Source organism: Amblyomma americanum, chromosome 1 (assembly GCF_052857255.1).
Source record: "Amblyomma americanum isolate KBUSLIRL-KWMA chromosome 1, ASM5285725v1, whole genome shotgun sequence".
Lineage (NCBI taxonomy): Eukaryota > Metazoa > Arthropoda > Arachnida > Ixodida > Ixodidae > Amblyomma > Amblyomma americanum.
The window spans coordinates 500,657,299-500,680,839 of NC_135497.1; the positions used below are offsets into that span (position 1 = coordinate 500,657,299).

General features: G+C 47.7%; 1 long non-coding RNA gene across 1 annotated transcript; it reads left to right on the top strand.

The window, feature by feature from the left end:
* Positions 1-444: 444 nt before the first annotated feature.
* LOC144127913 (uncharacterized) lies at positions 445-22,628 on the top strand. The gene is made up of 3 exons (XR_013313617.1): positions 445-1,011; positions 3,048-3,084; positions 22,347-22,628. It is a non-coding gene; the product is annotated as an uncharacterized LOC144127913 (long non-coding RNA).
* The last annotated feature ends 913 nt before the right edge of the window (positions 22,629-23,541 follow it).

Below are 23,541 nucleotides of genomic sequence, written 5' to 3' on the forward strand. Positions count from 1 at the left end.
AATCTATATCAGCTCTCTCTAAACATAGCTCGCACTCGACGTCACGTCAGCGAGATAGCTGCTTCGGCGACCATGTTCACGGACCGCATCATGGCTTCCGCGCGCGCTTTGTGAAATTGTGACGCTGATAAACCGGGGTGCTTTGTGCTGCGACCGGGTACTTAGGGCTTTTTGGACAGAAATGTCTTGTCTGCCGGGCCCGGAGCCCTTTCAGGAGCGATAGAAATGTCAAATTATCGTATCAGCACGTGTTCCCAGGCAAAACTTCAGCAGTGCGATAAGGTCGCCCGCTCAGTTTCACTGGGAGCAGAAAAGACAGCGGGCGGTAGCCTGTTCCTGGACATGATATGGTAGCATTATCAGTTCCCCACCCCCGATCGAATGCGTACAGATCGCGATAACCACACGTTTCCTTCTCTTTGTGTGTGGATGTGAGGTTGTGAGCAACGCAGCTCGAGAAAGGTGAAGTTGGGTCAGCGCAAAATTTTTATTTTAAGCTTTTTTGAGCTGATGAACTTATCTCGAATCTTAAATGCAAATATTAGTTCACTTTCTTGCTTTTTGCATGCTAAAATGCTGTTCACAGAAATGTTGTTTTGTGAGGTCAGCTGCGGCGGCATAGAGATCGGCGCACGGCCCGAACCTCGACCTACTGCTATCGCGTCGTTTTTCACTCAGCGGTGGCGTCATGCGGAATTTTCATGCTTGGCGTTGCTCCGAAGGAGAAGTCAGGCCTCACCTCCCCAAGCTACTTTGGGGGGTACCAATGTGAACGCAAACAATCAGGTTAATCGCTGATGCTTTTCTTGTTTCGCTGATTTCAAGTACTCGGCAGTCGAAATTGCGAATTCACCTGTCGTGAAGTGCGTGCCACACACTCGAAAGTTGAGGTTGTCGCGGTCAGAGTTGGCGCGTTCAATGCGCGCACCACATACAAGCTCCTCTGCTCTGTGTTCAGCGCACCTTCCGTCACTGGCTGTGGTCTACTGGGACATTCCGTGGTGAGAAAAGGTTGGTGTCCGTCGAATGTTTGCCGCTGCAGATACGCTGCGTTTGTAACGACCAGATATAAGGCATACAACCCAATTGATATCACGTACCAAGCAGATTGCGGGAGCTGGTGGTTGATAAGCGAGGTGGAAGCATGCATATCCTGCAGGATTTCTTTCACTGACGTCAGTGAAAGCTGTGTTTTCTTTTTTTTCAGTTTTGCGAGGTCAGGAACTGGTTGATTGATCAAGGTTCGAAGACACTGCAAAGACATTTACGTTTCGGAATCGATGATAGAGGTACGAAAAATATAGAAATGTTAGAGGGCTATAAAGTCAAGTAGTAGAATAATAGTACCGTTGTAGTAGAGTTCTAGAGTGGAGTCCGTAGTCTCCTAATTTTAGCTATAGTCTCAGTAATACCGCTGTCACAATATTGATCTTAATATCATTGTCTCTTTCGGCGCTATATTGTGAAATATAATGCTTTTCGCAAATCATAGCAATGACTCTTAGTGAAAAACAAGCAGTACAATTAAGGACATCAATGCGCAAAACCGATGGTTAAAATTCATGTGTAGTATCTTAAAAGTGAGGTAGGAACACTACAGGCAAAAAACCCTAAAAAAGCCATTAATTTCTTCGAAATCTTCCATCTTTTTCCATCTTTGCCGCTCCGCAACTAAACAACACATATTGCTACTCTCTATAACATCACTTCGACCACCCTTTCCTCACCACCTTCTCCGCGACACTTTTCCACTGACCACAGAGAACACATTGCTATACAACACTAATCAAAACTCCCATTTAGACAAATAAACAGCAATAACTTTTCATTTACTAGCGACACACGAAGAGAAAACACTGCAAGGACTCCGCCTTTTTGGCCTCTATCGAACAACACCACCGTCACTCTAACTACCTCATTATTTAGGCTTTAATTAAAGAAAACAAGAACACGTATTGTTCTTAACAATCACGTGGTCCGGAAAATTTGATGTACGCGAAAGATAAACACACGACTGCATTGCCCTCTCGATTCTCTTCATTTTGGCACCAGATTCGCACAAATCCACCCAACCAGTCAAAAGATATCGTATTTTCCCAATATTTTCAACTTTTGGCAACTAAAGGAAAAAGTGTGGTCGGAAAATTTTCACGTACACAAAAGATAATTATTTGACTGTATTGTCCTCTCTACCCTCTTCATTTTGATACCAGAATCGCTCATCTCCACCTAATCAATCAAAAGAAATCGAATTTTCTCGACATTTTCAAATTCTGACTAAAAAAGGTAAAACTTTTGCATTCAGCAAAATATATTTATTTGATCGTATTCTCCTCTCTACTCTCCTCATTTTCATACCAGAACCGCTCATATCCAGTTAACCACTCAAAATAAATCGAATTTTCTAAATATTTTGAAATTCGAACTGCCAAAAAAAAACGTCGTCCAAAAATTTTTAGACACGCGAGATATATTAGCATTACCGAATTTGCCTCATCATTTTCTCTATTTTGACACGAAGATCGCACAAATCTATCCAGCCCTTCCGAAGATATCGAATTTTTTCCATATTTTCCAATTCTGAGAAAACGGTCAAAAAATAATTTCTTTTGAAGTACGCGAAAGCTATTTATACGACCGTAATTTCCTTTGTACTCTCCTTATTTTGATACCGGAATCGCTCAAATCCACGTAACGATTCAAAAGAATTCGAAATTTTCCAATATTTTGAAGTTCGGACTTTGCCAAAAAAAACACGTGGTCCAAGAACTTTGAGGTACGCGAAAGATAAATAAATGATTGAATTTTCCTCATAATTCTCTCTATTTTGATACAAAAATCGCACAACTCCACCAAGCCTTAGAAAAGATATCGAATGTTTTCAATAAAACAAATTCTTCCTCCACAAGGCACGACCTGGACAACTTTATTTGGACTCTGTAAATAGTGTAATTATGACTGCTCCCTATGTCCTTTCTTGCTATCCCCTCACCTCTTTCGTTTCTATTCTTCATACTGCCTCCTATCCTTTATTTCCGCTGCCGCAGCTCAGGTGCCGCCGATACAGTGATGACAGATGCCGGGGTGAGCAAAACTCTTTTAACTTCTTTTTATTATATTTTTGATTTTTGATTAAACACTTACTACTTCCCAGCTTGAAGTTTTTCCACGCTTAACGTACATGGAGCAAAAACCAAGATCAGAGACGCTCCGTCGGTACTGTTGGCTGCTGCTGATGATCATTCAAGACAACCTGAAGCGCGAATAATTTCGCGCCAATATTAATTTTTTTTTTTTTGCACAGCTCTATAAATACAATTTCTAACTTTGCCGGTGCGCATGTGACGTTTCAGGTTTCTTGTATATGTAGCGTATCTGGCGTCCAGAGTATGTATTCAGGGCGAGATCGAATGCAAACATGTTCTCCAAACACATTGAATGGCTAAAGTCATTCAGACGTGATGACAATAAATGTTTCCTTATAGCAGCTGAATAATGACGCTAGATGTGATGCCATTCATTCGAATGACTTTAAATGTTCTGGCATAGACTAAAGCACTGGACACAGGCCGCGCACGTGGTTTCCCGACTTTTCGCGCCTTCGAGGACCTTTCAACAACTTTAATGTGGTAAGCACTGAAGCACATCCGCCGCGCGGCGCTGCGGTGGAACGCCGCCGACCACCATGTTTGAAGTGCACGTATAGCAGACGAGCTTCGGCTCCGCAAGGATGTCTTCTTCGCTTATCGCGCTGCCACTTGAAATCCGCGTGCATCGGAGATTTTGCCTGTAGTCGGCTGGTACAATAGCCATACGTAACTACGTCGTAAACAAACACCGCTTCGATTGGGCAGCTGTGCTTGCTAGCGGTGCTCGAGCCGGTCGGGAAAACTTGCGCAGTGGTGAAAGTTGTTCGCGGGTTTGGGTCTCCTCGATTCGCGGGTCTAAGCTCGGACAGTGGTCGATCACAGCAGCGGTTCGGTCAAACCGGAGAGCTCCATGTAGTTGGTACACATTTGCGTGGAAGATATCGGTGATACCCTCACTCTCTACGGCGTCTGCGGTGCATGGGCACACCAGGTAAATCTCGGAGAAAAGGCATCGACTAGGTTTTGTGTGGGAGTTGTCTGCATACAGCGCACACACACGACCGGACTTGCGAAACCTTGCTACCACATTGGAGAAGCGGATTTTTTTAAACGCATGGGTGATCGTAGATTGCCACAACGGCCGCTCATAAGGCAGCGAACTGGCTAGCTGGTTCACTTTTGCACTGTGCGCCGTGCTGACAAAATTCGACACCAGAGTGCCTCGTAGCTGACACTTGATTCCGGTCGTTTCGTCAGTGTCGTGTCTCTTGTTCGTGTCGCCTGTTGACAGCACGGCGCAAATATTAGTGTGCCGTTTAGGAGGGAGTGCTGCGCCAGCTCGGAAGCTCGCTGTGTCAACCCGACACAAACACAATTTCACGTCGTTCAATATAAAAAGAGCCGCCTGGGTGACCACGACTCTACGGAAAAACGAAACGTATGCTCCAAGAATCCAATGTCGAAATCACCACGAGGTCTCATCCTTTCATTGAACTCTTACACAAACTTTCGTGGCCCCCGCGCTTGTTTGGGATGCACTTCGTCCAAAAAGTTCGCAGGTAAGATTAAAACCTGAGGCTTATATCAAGGTAAGTATGCAATAAAACTCGGAAATTGTGGGTTCTCCGCCGATGCGCAGTCCATGGTTATGCAAGGACAAGGAGCACCGGATCGCCGATTTCTTCCCCGTGAATGTACCCGAATCTGCCATGCGGTTCTCCGGTTTGACGGAAACACTGTTATCATTGACCTTTATCGGAGCTTCGGTCCCGAATCCAGGTGAATTAAACGAGCGACCAACTTTCGTAGCAGCGCCCATGTTCTCGACCGCCTCGAGCAGCATTAACAAGTGCGTCTGCCCAATCGAAGTGGCGTTCATTTACGACGTAGTTGAGTGCGGCTATCGCACCCGAAGACTGCTGACCGAATCTCCGATGCACGCGTATCGCAAGCAGCAATCTGAACGCGACACGCGAGCAGACATGCTGTGGAGCAGGAGTTCGTCTGCTACTTGCGCATCAAATCATGGCGGCCTGTTGAGTGGCCGTGTCACCGGGGACCCGTGAACTGGCAACAAAGCGGTCCTCCTCGCTATGGCTAGGAGCTGGCTCCCGACAAGCCAACGAAGCAGCGTCTCCCATTTCTCTCTGAAAAAGAAGGATGGGTCTCCACCTCGCCTGCAAGCAACTTCGACGCGGCGGCCACAACAGAGCGAGAATCAGCGGACATCCGGACTGTGGCAGGGGGAGACAAAGGCCCCAGTCCTCCCCGGTACTGAAAGCTACGCTGCAAGTAGACGAAAGTGTCTTTTCCGAAGATCGCTGCAGATGGAAATCCGACGACCTCATCAGAAGGGGCGACCATTCTTGGAAGGAGCCTTCATGGTGAAACCAGTCAGCGCCCGGTTCCAGCCGTCCTTTCTTCCTCTCCCCTCACCTGTTTCATTTCATTTCTCCATTCTGCCTGCTATCCTTTACTTCCGCTGCCCAGCTGAGGTGCTTCAGTATCGATGGCACATGCCGGGACTAGCAAAAATTTATTTCCTTCCTTGTTTGTTATTATTTTTAATAGACCCACTTCCCACGACTTCTAGCCGGGCCGGCTTCGACTCTGTGTTGATTCACCGTCACTCTAAGAAGTGCAACGTCGCGATGCCATCATTGACGTCACCGTCGAAGTACGGGCCCTCATCACGGGGTCCGCTCGGAGGGAAATGGCGCCTCTTTAAAGGGAAGCTGATACGGTTTTCAAATCGCATGAAACGCTGTGGTTGGGGAGAAAGGACCTTCAAAATCATGTGCGTAAATTTTTCCCCCGATTCTATCCGCAAACAGAGCTGCAATCGCTTCTTAGAAACCGCCGCCGGCACGCCCTCGCCGCTTCCGGAAGCGCCGGGTGGGGGGACGGCAGAGAGGGAGAACTGGCGGAAGTGACGCCATTCACGGAGAGTCGGCCGGCCGTCCGGCTGCGCTTGCTTCGCTGCGGCCCGCGCTTTGGCGAACCACAGATCAACGTAATCTTCTGCCAGTGCCGTTTACCTTCTCTCGTTCGGGCGTTCCGTGTAATGCTTGAAGCCTGTATATAAACCACTTTTGGCATGGTACTCCTTTCGAACAGCGCTCAGCGCACAGCTTTGTAGAATCCGTCGGTTTTCCCCCCGCCTCTTCCACGTTAACCAGACAACCTGGTTTTACGCAGCATGCCGAAACTGCCTGCACAAAATATGCGCAGCAATATTTCTCTTTTTGTTATATTACTTTATTACCAGTTTGTAAACTCTTTGCCTTTTCCAGCTGGTTGACATCCATGCTGAGCTAAGGCCACTTCCAGCACTGTCTTTGAGGCACACAGTCTTGAACTTTTTTGAGCTCGTTACGCACTGTGTGCCTTTTTGCTTTTTCCTGATTGCTTGCACCTCATTGCCGCACAAGCAATTCTCTTAATCTTTCATCAGCGCGCAGCGCATACAGCTGCACCTAACTAAACAAGAAACCGATTATATGAGCCCAGTATACTTGAGCAAAGCAAACATCTGCATTCATGATCGCTTGGTCACGGCTCACGATCGGCAATGGCGCCAGAATTCATACAAATTTGTCCTTGAGTCAGAACGGCAAAGTGGTCGAGCAGCGGTGCGCATATATCTGCCACAAGCAATTCTGCTCGTTATCTCGCACCGATATCTCGCACCGCACTAGTTTTGATGAGCAGCACTGCGAGCTCCGAAACTCAGCCATAATTATTGTTCAAATGCATGTTCAGCACGCAAAAAAAAAATCAACGTACGGGGGTAAGTGCAGAAGCTTCATGGTTGAACAGTAGCCCGAATATGCGAATGAAGGAAAGCGCACACGGGAGCTTCCTCCCGGAGCCTCGTCTCTTCGCGCTGCGGTGCAGCAGTGAACCCACTCCAACTCATCCAGTTTGGCACTCTTTTGTAGTTCGAAAAGGCCTTCGGGGGTTATTAGGCAAGTAACTATAAATAAACGAACAAACAAATACTTTACCTCGCGCGACTCGTGTAAGCGTGCCGGTGATCTGAATTAGATCATGTTTACAGGCGTTACGAGAAGTTGGTGGTCAGGCCCTTATGCAGCAGCGGTACACAGAAACGTTTCGGCGCAATTTACTTTTTTTAATGCCACTTGCACCTGCAGAAAACATATGCATGCGCATGCACCCACGCAAAACATACTATCAGTCGAGATTTAGTTTTCGTGTTACCCTAGTAGGACGTGAAATGCCCATACTGGGTTAACGAAATTTCCAGCTTGCAGGCGCCGCCACGCAGTCGCTTGTCTATTACTTAGCTTCTTATCAGCCGGGGGCACCAGTTTTATGTTTAGTCTGTAGTTCTCAACGGTTTCGGAATAGGTTTGCGCGCGCTCGTCCAGGTTCCGACAGTCCGGCGGTTCCATGGTTACCCGGAAGCAGAGAATATGGGAATGCGTTGACTACCCTGGAGTAGACGAAGATATTGACAGCAGAGAAAGCTGGGAAGCCTTGCTGCGCAGCGAAGAACCCGCTCGGCAGAAACAAGCCAATCCACCTAGCGGCTGATACCGCGAAGAGATAAAATCTTTGTTAACATTTAGTCACGAAGGCTTGGGCCCCCGCCCTCCAGGCCTGCGTGCCGGGGGCGGTGAGTAGTAAGGGGTCTTCATTTCCGATGGAAATAAAGGCTGTCATCCACCCATCCATCCAGTCGAGATTTCCAACACGCGAAAATGTCGCGACTTGACTTTCACTGCCGGCGCACTGCGCGGCGTCGTTGGTTCCGCCGTTTTCTGAAGCTGCTGATGGCTCGAACATGTATGGCGAAAGTCCAAACTGTTCAACACTGCTTGAATTTTTCATAATTTCCAAAACGTAGTCCTTAAAAGCCCCCCGAAAACACGTGCTACGCAGCAACGCCGTCGGTGCCGGCCGGAGATCCCCGTGGACGACGTCACGACGGTCGCGACCAATCGCGGGCAAGAGCGGCGTTCGCTCAACGCCCTGAGGCAATGAGGCGCGTTTTCTTCTAAAAAGCAACTTTTTGCGTTTATTTCCGCCCTTTTTGAATGAGGTATTCTGTTTCAGCGGACTAAAAGCTATAAAATGACGTAGAGAACTCATTTTTTTCGAAAACTGCTTCAGGTTCCCTTTAACGCTAGGTCCGAGTGTGTTAGAACGCCCAGCTACAAAAAGAAATTCAGCGAGAAATATTACACGTGTGCTCTGTGTAAACCGTAGAAACAATTGAACACCTCATACTCAAATGTGATCGCATCCATACCGATATCGATGTAGGCAAAGTCACTGTTCTTGAGGCCCTAGGGTTTAGAGAGAACAACCATCATGTAAATAAATCTGCGGTGGAGATTAGCAAAAAGCGATTGGAAGAGTGGTGGCTCAAAAGCAGAGAGGTGCCGTCATGTTAGACGAGTAGGAATGTGTATTTAAAGAGAATGGTGAACTTTTATAACACTTTACAACGCAGTTAAACCAAAATGAATAAAAAAAAGAGGCGAGCATTGTGGCAACTGCCACCACTCCGTTTAAGACGGGACGCTTCTATTTGCATCCATCAATCCGTGCCGCTTTTACGGTGGTCGGCAACCCAAGTCGATTTGGGGGATCCCTACGTGGACAATCATGCAGTGCAGAGATTTCCCAGTTGGGGAGCTCATGACGACATGAGGGGGCCTAAATACCGCTGCATGCTTATGCTCAAAAGACGATGTATCCCATGTGCCATCTGTTTCCTTCTTTTATCTCACGTAGTCATCTAAATAATCTGAATTAAGCTTGTACAGGCTCTCTCTTCAGCACTCTCTGGCTTTCGCTACTCCGTCTCCGGCCGCGTCTTTTCGGTCCCAAAGCCGTCAACGAACGTTGAATGCAACAACTGGTAGCAACGGTGTGCTGGACTACAACTGCATGCAGTGTTGACCATGTGCCAACATGGAGGCTCCCAGGGGTCTATGAAAAGCGAGAATGACTAGTTCCGCATATGTGTGCATTACCTACTAACACTATCACGCCGCGCCCTTACAGAGGCATGTCTGAAGAACTTTTTGTGAATATCGGGTTCGTGACGGTGTCCTGCAGTTTTTCAAGCTGCGTGCTCGAATATCGGGCCAAAATTAGTCAAAAACAAGTGTTCACAAGTGTCTTTTATAGCAGAAATATGCCGCCGGTGCCGCGGCAGCCTGGAGGGCAGATAATAATAATAATAATTGGTTTTTTGGGGAAAGGAAAAGGCGCAGTATCTGTCTCATATATCGTTGGACACCTGAACCGCGCCGTAAGGGAAGGGATAAGAGAGGGAGTGAAAGAATAAAGGAAGAATTAGGTACCGTAGTGGAGGGCTCCGGAATAATTTCGACCACCTGGGGATCTTTAACGTGCACTGACATCGCACAGCACACGGGCGCCTTAGCGTTTTTCCTCCATAGGGCAGATCGCAGATTTCATTTTTCATCCGCACCCTGCGCGGTCGCAGCCCAAAAGTGGCTTTAACAGCGGCGACACGACAAAAAACCGAAGGTCATAACTGCGCGCTGAGCAATGCCAGCTCCAGACGCCGGGTGAAAATGATTCGTTCTACACCCCGGCCGCGGGTCTCCAGCACCTGAGCAGCACTTGCAAAATGTAATGCGAGGGGGACCGATTGGGTGTGAAAAAAAATGCCTGAGTGCATTCCCTTCTCGGTTGTGGAGTCCCCTCCGCTTCTTTTTTTCCCAGGCACGCGTTTTGCTGCCTTTGGTGTGGTAGCATTGCCCGCTTCCTTGTGGCCTACTGCTAGTTTAACTCCTCGTGCAAGTACTTCGGCAGTGTCCCCACAATGGAGCAGGTGCATGGCTTTCGCTTTGTTCGAACCCGTCTAGTCAGTCTGGCCTTAGTGCGGTGCCGATCGCATCTGGAATGCGACAACTGGTAGCAACGGTGTGCTGGGCTGCAACAGCATGCAGTGTTGACCATGTGCCAGGAATAGTATGGAGACTCCCAGAAGTCTATGAAAAGCGAGAATCACTAGTTCGGCATATATGTGCATTACCCACTAACGCTCTGGCGTCGCATACCCTTACAGGGACCCAATCATTTTTTGTGAATATCGGGTTTGTAACGGTGTCCTATAGTTTTTCATGCTGCGTGTTCGAATATCGAACGAAAGTTAGCAAAAAAAAGAGCGAATTGTCCTTTTTAGCAGAAATATTCCGCCGGTGCCGCGGCAGCGTGGAGGGCAGATAATAATAAAAACGCAGCCGCCGCGGTCGGGATCGAACCCGGGAACTCCGGATCAGTAGTCGAGCGCCCTAACCACTGAGCCACCGCGGCGGGGAGGAGGGCAGATCGCAGATTTCCGCTATGATCTAAAAGCGATTAAAAGCGATTATGGAGGCTATTCTTTCGAACCCGACCGCGGCGGCTGCGTTTTTATGGAGGAAAAACGCTAAGGCGCCCGTGTGCTGTGCGATGTCAGTGCACGTTAAAGATCCCCAGGTGGTCGAAATTATTCCGGAGCCCTCCACTACGACACCTCTCTCTTCCTTTCTTCTTTCACTCCCTCCATTACCCTTTCCTTACGGCGCGATTCAGGTGTCCAACGATATATGAGACAGATACTGCGCCATTTCCTTTCCCCCAAAAAAACCAATTATTATTATTATTCTTTCGCTGACCTCCAAAGAATAGACACCCAGTTCGTATATTCCAGGTATCACCTGAAACCGAAATAAAGACGCAACCAAAACAGTTCTAAGCCTGGGTCAAGCATGCATCGGCGGGAAGGACGCGCACACGCATTGCAAGCATAGAACGCGTCAGCGAAACAGACTCGTATTCTGGGAAAGGAAAGCGTTCGAACAATACTCCAGCCGGTTAAAGGAATCGGACGCCTGCCGACCCGTCCGAAAGACCATCATTCCAAAGGATTAAGGATGAAGCAGCACAAAGCTGACGTCAAAGTGAGCGAAGTTGAATATCCGAGCAATGAGAGGCTTGTGATCGCACGATATAGACTTTGAGGGAACTATTGCGCTGGAGATCTAGCCAAATCGCTCACAATGCTGCCGCTTCAGTCATGGCACGTTAAGCAGACGCCGGGATATATTAATTGCTCTCTCGGAACTCTTCCCCCTTTTTGGATCCACAGTTAAGTTCAGTGACCTGGCGGTCAACTACGTGCGTGTTTAACTGCAAAGCTGAAACTCGCCCGCTGCCACACATTGACGAAGAAACCGAATAAGGTTTAGAAACATCCCTGTTTTGTTGCAAGAACTTGGTCGGTGCTAATTTCTCAATTTTTATCCCAAAAACAGACAGACCTCCGTTGAAAGTTTTCATTTTGATCGCGTGGCTATGATAAGTGACGATGAAGCAATCGGTGCAAAAAAAAAAAAATATGTCGCAAATGAAAGCTTCGATGCTTGCTTGCTTGGACGCGTCGAGCCGGACCTTGCTCGGCATGCCGCATGCGTTCAGTAGTCGCGCCTGTGGTGAAGAGAGCGAAACTTGCCTTCGTGAGCATGTCAGGCGCGTGCCATGCGCGAAAGCATCTCGCAGAGCTACCACGACCTCCGACACAACTGTGGTCTGTCTGCACGCAAATAATCGTGCCGGTGATGGGTTACGCCACGATTACCACAGATGCCTTGCGTGAAAAAAGGAAACACGTAGGTGCAGCCACGCGCCGAAGCTTTCTGCCCGTCCCGTCGCTGAGTCACTCTAGCTCCGTGCAGAGTCATTTCACGCCAAACGTCCCAGACGTTGCGCTCGACCATCTCGAATTTGTGCAAAAAATTCATGGAAACTTATCCTAATGTGCGTAATGAAAGCCTGAAATACCATTGCCGAAAAAAAAGAAATTTTCGGGAGGAGAGGGCAGTTTGAATATTTAGAAAAGCCGAGAAACTGCTCAATATATAATGAAAAAGTCATATTTTTAGAAAAACGTCACAATTTTTTTCATTGAACAGATTCTGGCTTTCATTATAACTCGAAGGATGTAACTTTATACGCTATAAGTATTTTTAAAAATTTGAAGAAAAGTATGAAATTGTACCATTTTTGTCGTTTTTGATTTTAAAACTCGCCGTGGTGGCTCAGTGGTTAGGGCGCTCGGCTACAGATTCGGAGTTCCCGGGTTCGAACCCGACCGCGGCGGCTGCGTTTTTATGGAGGAAAAACGCTAAGGCGCCCGTGTGCTGTGCGATGTCAGTGCACGTTGAAGATCCCCAGGTGGTCGAAATTATTTCGGAGCCCTCCACTACGGCACCTCCTTTTTCCTTTCTTCTTTCACTCCCTCCTTTATCCCTTCCCTTACGGCGCGGTTCAGGTGTCCAACGATATATGAGACAGATACTGCGCCATTTCCTTTCCCGAAAAACCAATTATTATTATTATTATTATTATTATTATTATTATTATTATTATTATTATTATTATTATTATTATTATTATTATTATTATTATTATTATTATTATTATTATTATTGAGTTTGAACATCAGCTCGAGCTGGAAAATTCGAAAGAAGCCGTTTTGTTCCTCTGTATGTCTAGTATCTATAATGAATGTTACCGATAATGAAAATGCGTACATCAAAGAAAAATGCTAAAGTTGCAAAAAGGGCGTCTTGAGCCATAAACAGTCGTCAATTTCACCTTCATGTTTTCCAAGAAAAAAATACAAAGAAAAGCGCTTACGTAGAACCGTTTGTTGAGTTTCATTTCGGAAATTTTTATCGACGTAATTTTTGTTTAAAGCGGGAAAAGAGTTTTTGAATTTGAGCTCTCGCGCCACAAGTTGCGTCGCCTTTCAACGCCTCTTCACGGCAGAACACGCCGCCTTGCATGGCACGGCACTTATCGCCAGAGAAGAACTTGAGTTTCCCGTCGTGCCCTGTCGTACATTTTTAGGGCCGGAGCTAACGAAGACATCGCGTGACATTCGGCGGATGGTAGGCAATAAACGAGATCGTATTTGCTTTCGACGTTACTACAGACCCGCTTTGCTGCGGGGCTGCCAAGAGAAGAAAAAATTGCTGGTAGTATAGCTGTGGTAAACTCTGGTCGAAAGCGAAAAGCTGCACCTCCCTGGCTACGTTTGTGGTCGAGCAACTGGCGGTTTCCACACTTTATTTATTTCTTAAACATTTTGCTTTCATCGAAACGACATTAAAGGCGCTCACACAAGACAGTATATACATTTTATATTGCTCCGGTGATATTTACAACGGAGATATGAAACCAAATCCGACGACGGCGCTTCCGCGTCGACGGATCCGAGCGCCGAGTGCATGGCTCACGAGTACTGCTCTTTCATGTCGATCCCGATAAAGAATGCAAACATTCTGAAGTGACGCCGCGATGACCTTAGGCCGAGTCGCCCCTAGACGGCATCGAGTGAACAATCGCTGTGCGTGAGTTGACATGATTGGTCCATGTTGCTGTGTTCTTATAGTAATATGTCGCCCTCGCTGTTCCTTGTTCTTCCTTATAATCCGCAACCTGCGCAAGTGCTGCCATGATTTGTCATTGCATCAGTAATAAAACTTTGTCAGCCAACGAGATCAACGCCTGTACGAGTCCTGTTAAGATAGCACCGCGGTAGCGGCTATGGACACGACGCAAAACAGCAGCAAGGTGCTCTTTATCGGCCACGCCCCTGTGCAGTGTTTCATCACTCTCTTTAAATGTGATGGCCCAAGAGCTAGTATAGGCAGGGTGTTACAATGAAGACATCAATAATTTTCAAAAATAGGATTTCTTAGGCAAAAAGTATTTTGCTGCATGGTATTGCCAGAGCTGTCGGACGCAAGAAAACCGGTGAATCATCTTGACTAGTTACATGGTTAACTAATTTCCATGAACTAACTTTTTAACTCCTAGAGTTGGGTGTCTGGTTGCAATTAGAGATTTGCAGCCGGCCTTTAATTAAACGCCATTCCAGTTTTTGGGATTTCGAAAACGGGATTACCCTCGCCGCTGTGGCTCGACAAAATTTGGCTGCATCGTGCGAAAATACATGGGCTTTCGGAAGCATGCAGGCAAAGCACCCCACCAGTGCACGTAACCAGTCGAAAAAGCCAAATTTTGTCTACTTGCAGCGGCGAGGGTGATCGCCTTTTAAAAACTTCAAAAGCACATGGCGGCTGCTCACGGTCGGCTACAAGTCTCTAATTGTAACTAGACACCGAACACTAATAGTTAGAAAGCTAATTATTGAAAATCAGTTAACTATGTTACTTGTAAAGATGATTCATTGGTTTTCTTGCGTCCGTCACACTTGGCAATATCAAGCCGCAAAAGCCGTATTTTTGAAAAGTACATAGAGCCTTCCTTGGAACATCCGGTATATGCAGACTAGGCTTGACAAGCAGGCACATTTTTGGAGCGCACCGCACTCAACTTATGGAGTCTGAAGAAACAGCAGACATCTCTGGTGTGTCTAGCTGTGGTCGAGGTTGTTTCTTTTCCTGCTCTTCGAGAAGGGAAGTTGACTGATCAATATTTCAGAGAAACTCTAGAAATATTTATGCGTACTTACTCTGTTGAATTCCTTCCCCAGTGGAAGGATAGATGGACGAAAAGAACGGAATGGTGATAGCGCTGTCAGGCGAGCATTGTCGAAAGCATCTTTATCTAGCAGTTAACTCCACGTACAGCTGCATGTTTAATGTAAACTGGGAATATTAACTCTTATCTATAGATAGCTTGCACGTGACGTCACGCCAGCCAGATCGCTGCTAAGGCGGTCATGTTTACTAACCGGTGTGCTGCCTCTCGCACTTTCAGACATGTGCACGGATAAACACGGGTGTTTGGGTGCCGCGACCGACTTCTTCGCGGTTTTTGTCTTTTTGTGATGGATGTGGAGTCCTTTCACGAGGCCATAATAAAAACCCTCCATCCTATCAGTGCGTGTTCGGTGCGAAGAAAAGGTACGGGAGTGTGAGAAGGTCGGGGCCGGTCAAACACACTGGGTGCAGACAAAAGATCGGGCGCTAGGTTCTTCCTGGACTTGCATTGTAACATTATCAGCTGCTTTTGTGACCTCAAACGATTGCGTACAGACTAATATTACCGCACACTTCTATTACCGCATGTATCTCATGTGCCATCTGTTTCCTTCTTTTATCTCACGTATTGATCTAAACAATGTGAATTAAGCTTGTACAGGCTCTCTCTTCAGCACTCGCCGGCTCTCGCTACTCCTCTCCGGCCGCGTCTTTTCGGTCACAAAGGCGTCGACGAACGTTGAAAGCGACAACTGGTAGCAGCGGTGTGCTGGACTACAACAGTATGCAGTGTCGACCATGTGCCAACATGGAGGCTCCCAGAGGTGTATGAAAAGCGAGAATGACTCCGCATATATGTGCATTACCCACTAACGCTATCGCGCCGTGCCCTTACAGGGGCATGTCTGAAGCGCTTTTTGGAATATCGAGTTTGTAACGGTGTCCTACAGTTTTTCATGCTGCGTACTCGAATATCGATCCAAAATTAGTGAAAAACAAGAGCGAATTGTCCTTTATAGCAGAAATATGCCGCCCGTGCAGCGGCAGCGTGGAGGGCAGATCGCAGATTTCATTTTTCATCCGCGCCCTGCGCGGTCGCAGACCAAAAGTGGCTTTAACAGCGGCGACACGAAAAAAACCGAAGGTCATAACTGCGCCCTGACCCCTGCCAACTCCAGACGCCCCGTGAAAATGATTCGTTCTGCACCCCGGCCGCGGGTCTCCAGCACCTGAGCAGCACTTGCCAAGTGGAATGCGAGGGGAGACCGATTGGGTGTGAAAAAATTGCCTGAGTGCATTCCCTTCTCGGTTCTGGAATTCCCTCCGCTTCTTTTTTTTCCCAGGAGCCCGTTTTGGTGCGTTTCGTGTGGTAGCATTGCGCCCTTCTTTGTGGCCGACTGCTAGTTTCACTCCTCGTGCAAGAACTTCCGCAGTGTGGCCACAATGGGGCAGGTGGCTTTCGCTTTGTTCGAACCCCTCCAGTCAGTCTGGCCTTCCTGCGGTGCCGATCACATCTGGAATGCGACAACTTGAAGCAAAGGCGTGCTTATACTAATACTAATACTCGTAATTAGAGCCTGAAGCACTTTTTCCGAAATAATGTTTTTCGTGAAGTGAGGGTAGTTTGAATATTTAGATAAGCCGAGAAACCAGGAACTGCTCAATAATTAATAAAAAATTCAAATTTTAAAAAACACGTCACAATTTTATTCATTGTACCGATTCTGGCTTTCATTACAATTCGAAGCATGAATCTTTATACGGAGTAAGTATTTTTAAAAGTCGAAGAAATGTATGAAAATGTAGCATATTTGTCGTTTTTGGTTTTAAATGTCAGGTCGCTCTCGGAAATTCGGGAAAGGTCGTTTTGTTTCTTTGTATGTCTAGCATCTGTAATAAATAGTACAGATAATGAAACCGCGTACATCAAAGAAAAAATACTAAACTTGCAAAAAGTGCGTTTTGAGCCATGAACAGTCGTTAATTTCACCCTCAGGTGTTTCAAGAAGAAATGCAAAGAAAAGCGCCTTACGTAGAACCGTTTGTTGCCTTTCATGTCTGAAATTTTTATCGAGGTAGTTTTTGTTGAAAGCGAGAAAGCAATTTTTCAATTTGAGCTCTCGCGCTGCAAGTTCCGTCGTCTTTCAACGCCTCTTCACCGCACAGCACGCCGCCTTGCATGGAACGGCACTTATCGCCAGAGAAGAACTTGAGTTTCCCGTCGTGCCCTGTCGTACATTTTTAGGGCCGGAGCTAACGAAGATATCGCGTGACATTCGGCGGATGGTAGGCAATAAACGAGGTCGTACTTGCTTTCGACGTTAGAACAGACCCGCTTTGGTGTGGGGCTGCCAAGAAAAGAAAGAGTTGCTGGTATTTTAGCTCTGGTTAACCCTGGTCGAAAGCGAAAAGCTGCATCTCCCTGGCTACGTTTGTGGTCGAGCGACTGGCGGTTTCCACACATTTTTTTATTTGTTAAACACTTTGCTTTCATCGAAACGACATTCAAAGGAGCTCACACAAGACCGTATACATTTTATATAGCTTCAATGATATTTACAACTGTAATATTGGTCGTTGGATGCGGAGATATGGAACCAAATTCGGTTCCAAATGACGCCCAAACTCTGCAGATAACTTCATAAAGGCAAATTGAAAAATAAATTTTTTTTAGGGAAAGGAAAGCGCAGTTTTAACCAGGCGTGTTTAGTTAAAAGCAACCTCGATTTTCCTTCCCTTACGGAGCAGTTCGGGTGTCCACCGAGATATGTGAGACAGGCGTAATTTCCTTTCCATAAAAGCAACTTTCATTTCCCGTTCCCTTACCGCGCGGTTCATGTGTCCACCGATATATGTGGGGCTGGCGTAATTTTTGTTCCTTAAAACCCACTTTCATTTCATTTTCGTTCCCTTACGGGCGCGGTTCCGGTGTCCACAGTTATGTGAGACAGGTGTGATTTTCTTGTTTGACCTCTAGCTACATTCAAGGTCAAACTTGAGGCCCCGCTGGCAGCTCGCAACACTGCCAGCGCTTCAAAACAAGGGTATTCAGCGTGCTCTCTCGCATGGACCACGAGGAGGGATAACCAGCTGGCATGGCAGGCGTATCACAAGTCTTTTATTTATATCCGAATAAGATCCCGAAGAGCGAGCGCCTCGGATCAGATGTGAAGGAACGAAGTGCAAAGCTGAGGCGAGATGCGCTGGCGGAGAACGCGGCCCGCTCGCGCGTAGGTGCGTCGCCAGCACAGTGGCCCGTCTGCCAAATACAATAAAATACAACCAATACATCACATCGGGAACAACCGGGCATGAGCCTCTGACGGCCACAAGGGTCAGGTACCACGACGTGGTGCTGCTGCTTCGCGGATGGCTTCAACACCGGATCCTTCTGGTTACTTCCTGATCGGCGTCTCACAAGCTCATGCTGGTGCTTACGTCTGCCATGGCGCTGACAAGAATGACCGATTGCGACAGAACCACACCGAACAACTATAGCTCACTTGGGCATGTGCCGCCCTGGGAGCGTTAAGAAAATCTTTTCCCACGAATACCTGTTCGACTACTCAGCGTTGCCATGCTTGCCTGCAGTGCAAACCTCACTTAAGACAAGAACTCTACATTTCGTCTGACCAGACTGAAAGTAGTGCCGTGCTCTGCGTTGAAGAGGCTTAAAGAGGCGACGCAACTTGCTACGCAATAGGTCAACTCAAAAAATTCTTCTCATTTAAAAAAAAAGCACCACGATAAAAATATCAGAAATTAAAGGAATTGATTTTCTACGTGACCCGCTATTGTTGGTATTTTTACATGAACCTCGTTAGGGTGAAATTAACAACTGTTTTTGCTCTTAACGCATTTTTCGCAAATTTAGTATTCTTTTTTACTTCGATGTACGCAGTTTAACCACTTCTAACATTTATTATAGATACTAGACATTTCAATTCAATTCTTTATTTTCCATGTACACATGGAGAGGGTCGAGGGAAAAAAGCCAGTAAGATGTGGCTTGACGAGCGCCTCGGCCCCTACACACAGGGCAGCATGCAACATGAAGCGAAACATATGCAATCAAGATAGGGGATGAAACAGAAACAGCAATAATAGCAAACAAAAGAACACAAAGAAAATAACGCAAACAAAGCGCGTCTGAGGTTACTTCAATAACGCCGTTTCATGAAAAGAACAGGAAAGAAATAAAACGGCTTTTTCGGAATTTCCGAGAGCGAGATGTTATTTAAAACAAAAAACAACAAATATGGTACATTTTCATACCTTCCTTCGATTAAAAAAATACTTTTGCCATATTAGGGTGCATGCTCCGAATTATAATGACAGCAAGAATCTGTGTAAACTTCAATGAAAAATACTGTGAAGTGTTTCCTCAACGTCACGTCGGCCAGCATGGAAGAGGTTTTCCACTCACCTGTTCTCTTCTCCCCAGCTTGCACGGGACGCGGGAGATTTGAACGCCGCGCCTTCAATAGGGAATTGCGCGGGTGTTTTACCCAAAATAGAAAAAAATAACTTGACAGACGGGATCAACAACGCGTCTTCTTCAGCACCCAACTAGGTTAGCAGAATTTGGAACCGCCTCAGTAGCCCTTTATTAAGGCCGAGCTTAAATGGCCACACCGGTTATTTTCTATTCTACCCGTCTTCTCAGCGGTATAACTTAATTAACGCACATTGCAACCTTTGCCAGCTAGAGGTCGCTGGGAGGATACAAGAGCGCCTCGTGATGTCAGGCTGACGCAGGAAGATAAGTCACGGAGGTAGCATGACTAACAGCAGCAGTGGTAGAATAGCTAACGCTTGATAAACGCTTGCTAAATTAACTTTATTCGATCCTCTTCCGCGACGAATTAATAAGCCCGGCAAAACCGCAGGGTTAGTGCGTGCAATTTCGACGATTGTGGAGAGCGAATTCACAAGTTTCAATGAATGCAAATTGTCAACGAGTGTAGTTTCGACGGCGGAGATTTGAAATCGAGGATTGTTTGTGTCGTGGGACGCGCAACGCAAAAAAATCACAACAAATTTTCATTGTACTGAATGAAATCGAATTTATTTTTTTTTCCAGATAGAGTAGTCATGCCCGATGGAAAACTTTTCCCTTAAATGACCGTTAGACGAACGAATGGGTTCGAATAATATGATGAGAGGCACATTACACGCTTTCAAAAACTTCAGGCAGTACTGGGAGCTGGATAGTTTGTCTGAGAAGACACTCAGTGCGACTTGCAATGGCGAATGGGCGTTACTAGAGATGGAGGGCCCCTTGTGTAGGGTGACTCGTTAAGCGCCGCAGGTCCCGGCTCGTAAAGACGTTGTCGGACTCCGTTAAAAAGAAAGCTGTGCACTATGCTCATTTACATTTTGACCAGCGCAAAGATCAGAATGGAGGATGAATTTCACTGCATACGCTGTCCAGTTTTATACAGTTCTTCGTCCCTAAGTTCCCTAGGTTGAGGACGCCTTTGCGGGGTGCAAGTGGCCTGAAACTTTCATTCATGCGCACAAACTCACACCACCGCACATAGGGACACGCCGTCGTCACATGTCAAGCCTGGGAGAGAGGAGGATGCCGTCGCGTTCACGTCGACTGCGGAAGGCGATGTTATCTGGCCAGCCGAAGGTTCTGACGCGCTGCTGACACCTGTTCTTCCTTAGATGACAGCCGACGCGCCAGGCTAGATCCCAAGGTCGGGTCGAGAAGCAGAAAGGGGTCGTTTCTCCATTGAGATGCTAGCGAAGATTGCGGACGATGACCGCTAGCCTGTCGCTGTACTCGGCACGCCATATTCCACAGGGAACGAGGCCCCTTTGTTCCCCCAACATGGTCACGACAATTGGGGAAGATAACTGCCGCTCGCTCGCTGCAGCGGCTTCTTTCAGGTCTCTGCTCTCTCGGGTCCCATAATCCAACCAGGCGACCGTTGCTGATTGTAACCAGCTGATACCTGGGTCCACTCCGCATGGTCCTGGGCGAAAATCATCAGATCGATCACCATCGCGTTTCTCGGAGCCACGCCCAAGAAGCAACATCGGGAAAAGTTGTTTTAGAGCGAAACGAGCCATATCTGAGCTCACCGGTTTTACAAGTCGTCGTGTGTAACCGTCCCCGTCCACCTTGACTTTCCTAGCTTGCCGACCCATAGTCCGGCCGACTATGCATCACAAAAGCCCCCCCCCCCCCCCCCCCCAATATTCCTACATACAAACCTTGGGCACCTTAGGGCGCGCATCGAGGGGCCCCACCTGGTGCTGGCTCCTTCCACCTCTCGAGACAACAGAAAGAATTTCGAGGTGTGCAGTAAAGGGCTGAGGGGACCTGTAAGAGCTCCAAGCCACGAAAAATAAAATAGCCACGCGATCCCCGTGGCCCTCGATTGTTGTAAACCGGAGACCTCTTCCGAAGCGGTCGCAAACGCCTGTGCTGTTGACACTGTGCACAGCTCTTCTTTTACTTTTTTCTTTTACGACGTATCTTTGCCACAGAGACGCCTAGAGTAGGTGTGAGGTCCTGAAAGAACAGTGTCGGATGAGGGCATTAAGCTAGTTCAGGCACAAACCGAGGCTGCCTAACCCAGCAGCGAAATAAAAAATAACCGAGAAATGCCCAAGGGGTGTGGCCAAAAGTCCACTGCTCCTAATCTGTTGACTACCTATTTTCACCTTCCTTTTGCCATCTATCCCAAACACTACCTCTTTTTTTCTCTCTCCCCTCCTACCCTCTCATCCGTCTGGCCTGGCTCCTTCGCTCACTCTAACACCCTCTCCCCCGCGACTCGGGGCGTTACGAGCACTTCCCCTTCTTCCTCTCACGCAACCCCCCCCCTCTCCCCCACAGTGCCACGACCATCCCCTTTAGAAGAGAGAAATAAATAGAGGCGTGGTCTCCCCCTTTCCACTCCACCCCCACAAGAATCACAACTCGCTAGCCTTTGTTAGGGCTTTCTCTGTTTTCGGTCATCTTGGCCCCGACTCCCTATAGACTCCCTCTTATCTGGCAGGCAACCATCCCGGCAGCCCCCGCGTGAGAGCCACACCATCGACGACAGAGCCAAGGGGCGCACCCACGTCGTCTGCGTCCTCGCATAAATCTTCCTCGGGAGCTACTGCGCAGCGGTGAACGTGGGTAGCGATCGTCCCAGTAATGCATACCGATGCAGACAACTGGGGTCGCATTCTCTTTTCGGGCGTGATACTGGTGCCGGATAATGCTTGCACAGTTCGTTGATCTGCGGAAGGGAAGTCCAGCGCCCTCGGTGACAGGACCGACAACGACAACAACAACATGATGTCTACGCGAAACAGGAGGCACCTCCGTACTCAGCGACTACACTCCGCAGGGATACAGTACGAGCGGCCGAGGCGGATCTACGAGGAAAGGTCACTGGCATGCGGCAACTGGTGCACGCTTTACGGCTTCGGCCCCAGCCTCGACCGCCGGCGGATCAAGTTCGCGCATCCCATACCCCGCTTCTGGCTGTGCTCAGTGTGCGAGGAGCTGCCGGAGACTCCAACAAATCTTCCGTGTGGCCACATCGTGTGCAAATATTGCCTAATAAAGGCAATGATGTTATCCCGGCGACTCAGTGGTACCTATCCGGAAAATTTATATAGATGCCAGAAAGATGGGTTGTATTTCACTTACAATTCCATGGTTGCTGTAAAACGCGCCAGCCTTGAGTTAGTGCTGAATATGCGAGTCCATTGCTTTAATGTTGATTATGGCTGTCCGTACCAGGACAAGCTTGTGGACGTCCTGACGCACTTCGAGGTGTCCTGCAGCCACCGCCCCGTGAGGATCCCGAGAGAAGATATCCGCGCCATGGGTGCCTTCAGCGATCGCTACATTGGTCGTCCAGATAAAACCGGAGGCAAGTGTCACCATGGGAGCCAAGAACGCGGCGTCGGCGGCGCCGTTGGTAGCGTTCAGCAGAACGCCGCTGGTCGTCCCGCGGCGGCTGGTTCTCCTTCCACACCAGCATCTCTGTGGACGAACTTGTCCAGCAACTTGCGGCTCTGAAACCGCTTCTTTCCGAAGAGGAAAAAGCTATAGGTGCGGCCACACGTAGACTACTGCTTTGCCACCTGTAATGGTAAGCCTTCTACGGTCACCGTGAGTCCCGAGACAAGTGGAATCGACGACGGCGCTTCCGCGTCGACGGGTCCGAGCGCTGAGTGCATGTCTCACGAGTACTGCTCTTTCATGTCGATCCCGATAAAGAATGCAAAGATTTTGAAGTGACGCCGCGATGTCCTTAGGCCGAGTAGCCTCTAGACGGCATCGAGTGAACTGTCGAGTTGCGTGAGTTGACATGATTGGTCCCTGTTGCTGTGTTCTGAAAGTAATGTCGCCCTCACTGCTCCTCCTTGTTGCTCCTTAAAATCCTTAACGTTCGCAAGTGCTGCCATGATTTGTCATTGCATCAGTAATAAAACTTTGCCTGCCAACAAGATCAATGCCTGTACGAGTCCTGTTAAGATAGCACCGCGGTAGCGGCTATGGACACGACGCAAAACAGCAGCAAGGTGCTGTTTATCGGCCACGCCCCTGTGCAATTATCCATCACTCTATTTAAATGTGATGGCCCAGGAGCCAGTATATGCCGGTCGTTACAAGGGAGACTTCAATTAATTTTCAAAAATAGGATTTCTGAGGCAAAAAGTGGATTTTGCGGCATGGTATTGCCAGAGCTGTCGGACGCAAGAAAACCGGTGAATCATCTTGACTAGTTACATAGTTAACTAATTTCCAAGAACTAACTTTTTAACTGCTAGAGTTGGGTGTCTGGTTGCAATTAGAGATTTGCAGCCGGCATTTAATTAAACGCCATTTCAGTTTTTGGGATCTAGAAAACACGATTACCCTCGCCGCTTTGGTTCGACGAATTTTGGCTGCATCGTGCGAAAATACATGGGCTTTCGGAAGCATGCAG